This window comes from Poecilia reticulata, chromosome 22 (assembly GCF_904066995.2).
Source record: "Poecilia reticulata chromosome 22, P_reticulata-male-v2, whole genome shotgun sequence".
In the NCBI taxonomy this organism is placed as follows: Eukaryota; Metazoa; Chordata; class Actinopteri; order Cyprinodontiformes; family Poeciliidae; genus Poecilia; species Poecilia reticulata.
In genome coordinates this window covers 24,541,566-24,547,658 of record NC_088851.1, presented here as the reverse complement: position 1 = coordinate 24,547,658, position 6,093 = coordinate 24,541,566, and positions in this window count along the sequence as shown.

Sequence of the window (6,093 nt, the reverse complement as noted above, 5' to 3'; positions counted from 1 at the left end):
CAGGTTTTCTGCTGGTTGACATAAAATGTTTACATCTTACAGAACTTTTATGTGGCCATAAGCGAACACCCTGCGCAGCATTCAGCTGTTACGGTTGTTTTTATAATCTACATGACTAAAAGAGAAATGCTGTTTTAGAAATGGTTTACAATCCTCAGTTTTTTTCCCATGTTTTTCAGAAGAAAAAAATCTTTTGTCATTCTTATCTTTCCAGGAATCCAAGTTCACTGCAAAAAGTAAAAGTCTTACCAAGTATTTTTGTTAAGTTTCTAGTGTACACGTAACTTTTCAGCAAGATATAGGAGGTTTTTAAAGTAAATAATTCATTAATATTGACGAGAAAGTTCTAGTTCCATTGGCAGATTGAACTTAACCTGTTACAAGTGAGAACATCTAGTAAATACTTCCTTAATATTGGGGGAAAAGTACTTGTTATAAGTGGATCAAGACATTTGTCTCATATTTTCAGTTAAAATGTCGTTATTTCATTTATAACCAGTTATTTTTCATCAATAATAAGGAATTATCGACTCAAAACAAGCTCCTATTCTGTGTTGAAAAGTTACTCATTGTATTGTATTTATATTGGCTTAACATTAGAACATATGCTCATTATAAAGGGTATAAGTATCTGTGCAGAAGAATAGTTTAGATGTTTTAACAGATTGTTTTTTGCTAATTTTAAGTGATAAATGTGAGGAACCGAAACTCCACTGCAAAATCTTTCCAGGTATGTTTGGTCTAGTTTCTAGTTCAAATGTCTTAGTACACTTGAAATAAGACAAAACTAACTCAAGGAAGTTTTCAGCAATGCGTAGGAGCTTGTTTTATGTAGATAATCCCTTAATATTCATCAACATGTATTAATTATCCATCCATCCATCCATCTATCCATTTTCTTCCTCTTATCCGGGGTCGGGTCGCGGGGGCAGCAGCTTCAGAAGGGAGGCCCAGTCTTCCCTCTCCCCAGCCACTTCTTCCAGCTCCTCCGGGGGAATCCCAAGGCGTTCCCAGGCCAGCCGAGAGACATAATCCCTCCAGCGTGTCCTGGGTCTTCCCCGAGGCCTCCTCCCGGTGGGACGTGCCCGGAACACCTCACCAGGGAGGCGTCCAGGAGGCATCCTTACCAGATGCCCGAGCCTCAACTGGCTCCTCCCGACGTGGAGGAGCAGCAGCTCTACTCTGAGTCCCTCCCGGATGACCGAGCTTCTCACCCTATCTCTAAGGGAGAGCCCAGCCACCCTGCGGAGGAAACTCATTTCGGCCGCTTGTACCCGTGATCTCGTTCTTTCGGTCATGACCCAAAGCTCATGACCATAGATGAGGGTGGGAACGTAGATCGACCGGTAAATCGAGAGCTTCGCTTTTTGGCTCAGCTCTCTCTTCACCACGACGGACCGGTACAGCGCCCGCTTCACAGTAGACGCTGCCCCAATCCGCCTGTCGATCCCCCGTTCCCTTCTTCCCTCATTCGTGAACAAGATCCCCAGATACTTAAACTCCTCCACTTGAGGCAGGACGACCCCCCTGACCCGGAGAAGGCACTCTACCCTTTTCCGGCTCAAGACCATGGCCTCGGATTTGGAGGCACTGAGCCTCATCCCGGCCGCTTCACACTCGGCTGCGAACCGCTCCAGTGAGAGCTGCAGATCACGTTCCGATGAAGCCAACAGGACCACATCATCCGCAAAAAGCAGAGATGTGATCCTAAGGCCACCAAAACGGATTCCCTCAACACCTCGGCTGCGCCTAGAAATTCTGTCCATAAAAGTATTGAACAGAATCGGTGACAAAGGGCAGCCTTGGCGGAGTCCAACTCTCACCGGAAACGAGCCCGACTTGCTGCCGGCAAGGCGGACCAGACTCTGACACCGGTCATACAGGGACCTGACAGCCCGTATCAAAGGGCCCGGTACCCCATACTCCCGGAGTACCCCCCACAGGGCCCCCCGAGGGACACGGTCGAACGCCTTCTCCAAGTCCACAAAACACATGTAGACTGGTTGGGCGAACTCCCATGCACCCTCCAGGACTCCGCTGAGGGTGTAGAGCTGGTCCAGTGTTCCACGACCAGGACGAAAACCACACTGCTCTTCCTGAATCCGAGGTTCGACTATCCGACGGACCCTCCTCTCCAAGACCCCTGAATAGACCTTACCAGGGAGGCTTAAGAGTGTGATCCCCCTGTAATTGGAGCACACCCTCCGGTCCCCCTTTTTAAACAGGGGGACCACCACCCCAGTCTGCCAGTCCAGGGGAACTGCCCCCGATGTCCATGCGATATTGCAGAGTCGCGTTAGCCAACACAACCCCGCAACATCCAGAGCCTTAAGGAACTCCGGGCGGATCTCATCCACCCCCGGGGCCCTGCCACCGAGGAGCTTTTTGACCACCTCGGCGACCTCGTCCCCAGAGATTGGAGAGCCCAGCCCAGAGTCCCCATGCTCAGCTTCCTCAACAGAAGGCATGTTGGTGGGATTGAGGAGGTCTTCGAAGTATTCCGCCCACCGGCCCACAACGTCCCGAGTTGAGGTCAGCAGCGCACCATCCCCACTATAAACAGTGTTGGTGCTGCACTGCTTCCCCCTCCCGAGACGCCGGATGGTGGACCAGAATCGCCTCGAAGCCGTACGGAAGTCTGTCTCCATGGCCTCTCCAAACTCCTCCCACGCCCGAGTTTTTGCCTCAGTGACAACCCGAGCCGCATGCCGTTTCGCCCGCCGGTACCTATCAGCTGCTTCTGGAGTCCCACAGGCCAAAAAGGCCCGGTAGGACTCCTTCTTCAGCTTGACAGCATCCCTCACCGAAGGTGTCCACCAACGGGTTCGAGGGTTGCCGCCGCGACAGGCACCAACGACCTTGCGGCCGCAGCTCCGATAGGCCGCCTCGGCAATGGAGGTACGGAACATGGTCCACTCAGACTCAATGTCCCCCACCTCCCCCGGAACGTGTTCGAAGTTCTGCCGGAGATGAGAGTTGAAGCTCCGTCTCACAGGGGACTCCGCCAGACGTTCCCAGCAGACCCTCACTACACGTTTGGGCCTGCCAGGTCTGACCGGCTTCCTCCCCCACCACCGGAGCCAACTCGTCACCAGGTAGTGGTCAGTGGACAGCTCCGCACCTCTCTTCACCCGAGTGTCCAAGACATACGGCCGCAAATCCGATGAGACGATGACAAAGTCAATCATCGAACTGCGGCCTAGGGCGTCCTGGTGCCAAGTGCACATATGGACGCCCTTATGCCTGAACATGGTGTTCGTGATGGACAATCCGTGACGAGCACAGAAGTCCAACAACAGAACACCGCTTGGGTTCAGATCGGGGGGGCCGTTCCTCCCAACCACGCCTCTCCAGGTCTCACTGTCATTGCCCACGTGAGCGTTGAAGTCTCCCAGTAGAACAAGGGAGTCCCCAGGAGGGGCACTCTCCAGTACCCCCTCTAAGGACTCCAAGAAGGGTGGGTAATCTGAACTGCCGTTCGGCCCGTAAGCACAAACAACAGTCAGAACCCGTCCCCCCACCCGTAGGCGGAGGGAGGCCACCCTCTCGTTCACCGGGGTGAACCCCAACGTACAGGCGCCCAAATGGGGGGCAACAAGTATGCCCACTCCAGCCCGGCGCCTCTCACCGTGGGCAACTCCAGAGTGGAAGTACGTCCAGCCCCTCTTAAGGAGACTGGTTCCAGAACCAGAGCCATGCGTCGAGGTGAGGCCGACTATTTCTAGCCGGAACCTCTCAGCCTCGCACACTAGCTCCGGCTCCTTCCCCACCAGAGAGGTGACGTTCCACGTCCCGAGAGCCAGCTTCTGCAGCCGAGGATCAGACCGCCAGGGTCCCCTCCCTTGGCTGCTGCCCATAGCACAATGCACCCGACCCCTTTGGCCCCTCGGACAGGTGGTGAGCCCATCGGAAGGGGGACCCACGTCTCCTCTTCGGGCTGAGCCCGGCCGGGCTCTGTGGGTAAAAGCCCGGCCACCAGGCGCTCGCCATCGTGCCCCACCTCCAGGCCTGGCTCCAGAGTGGGGCCCCGGTGACCCGCGTCCGGGCGAGGGAAAACGCAGTCCAAAGTTCGTATTCATCATTATAAGTTAAATAATCTGCCAGGAACAAGACATTTTAACTTAAAATATTTCATGTTGAGTCACATTCCATGGTTACCAAGCAACCTCAGCCAAGCCCAGCCCGTTACCTAGCAACCCAAACTTTACTCCAGCATGTTTGGTCAGCTGGTTTTTCCACTGTATATAAGTTGTGAGAGACACTTGCTTTTGTAAATTGGTAGATTGTTTCACTTATAACAAATCATTTTCCCATGTTTTAAGTTACATAATGTTTTACTCTTTTTTTCAATATTAAGGAATCATTTACTTAAAACAATCTCCAATACATTGCTGGAAAGTTATTTGTACATTGATTTTTGTCTTATTTGAAGTTATTTGCACTAGAAACAAGACCAAAAACACTTGGTAAGGTTTTGTGTTTTTGCAGTGAAGGAGCAGAAAAGAAACTTTAGAAATGAAAAAGCTTTTCAACGCTTTTTATGCCCAAGCCTGAGCAAGTGCATGTGCGATCCGTTTCTGAGAAGCAAAAAATGAATACTCCCTGATGGAGATCAGAAATCGCTCTGCTCCCCTGAAATCCAACAACCTCTTCTTGGAAAGAGTACCATGTTGTTGCCAAGATGTCCTCACCTGCCCTACCTTACTCACTTATGGCGCGCAACCAAGACTCGCAGTCTGCTGGAGAGGAAACCGGCATCCATCTGGAACCTCGCTGACTGCCAAGCGCGGCTCGCAGAAAATCTTACATAAACACTTTCTATGCCTCCACAGACATTAGCTGGACATAAATAATTCCAATAAAACTGCTTACAATTCATTTGGATTAAATTTGTGAACCACTTTCGTCTTTATTGTGACCAAGAAGAAATGGAGAAACTCGGAAAAGCTCAATACGATGATTGAAAACTCGTAAACAAGAAGTAGCTGATCGATCACCTCCCAATATTCAGAAGGGTACAATGTTTACCCACGTTAAGATCAATACAAATAAATTATATTCATATATTAAATAATTATATATTAATAAAAACAAAATCAATTTTAGAGTCTAACATTAAGGAATGATAAAAAAAAAAACACAATAATGGCAAAACCGAAATTTCCAAGTTGTTTACTTGAAAATTTCTTAGGTTAATCTCAAACTCAAATTTATGGGGGTTTTTCTAGAAATTTCTAGAGATTTTTTTGTCAGAAATTTGTCAGGATGCTCAGTTGATCTCTAATTCAGACAGAAAACAAATAGTTGTCATTGTTGAAAATCCAGTTTAAACGACACAAAACAGAACCAAGTAATTTTGGTCTAGTTTGTAGGTCACATATCTTTTTTACTCTTGAAATAAGACAAAAATAAAGTACTGGTTCTATTGTTCCAGGTCAGCGGAACTAGAACTGGGTTGCTAGGTTACGGGCTGGGCTTGGCTGGTGTTGCTAGGTAACAGCGGCCAGCGGAACTAGAACTTTCTTATCGCTATTAAGGATTTATTTCCTTAAACAAGTTCATTAATCTTGCTGAAAAGTTACTTACAAGTTAGTTTTGTCTTATTTTAAGTATATTTAAAATATTTGTAGACGAAACTAGACAAAAAAAATACCTGGTAATATTTTGTGTTTTTGCAGTGTGTGAGAAAATACTCGCAAAAAAAACCCCACTGGGGAAACTTATGGAGGTTTTAAAGATAAAATATTACATTAGAAATGTAAACACTAAAATTAATAACTCGTCTGTTTGCTATTCAACGTTTTTTTAAAGAAACGACTGCAATTAAAAACATGACAAGATTGCTTTTTACTAACAACCAGCGGCAAAATTATGTGCATTTCAGAGTAAAACTGTGTTTTTATAGCAGATAGTATTTATAATATGCTCCACTGAGGGAATAATACTGGAGCAATCCCACATCTGGAGAACCTGGGAGGACTCGGTGGACGTGTTTTTATTTCTCCAGTGCTTTCATCCCAGTCCAAGCAGCACCGCTCCAGGGAAGCTCGGAGGAGCTGCCTGGGCTTTAATCCTCACTCCCACAAAGCTGTT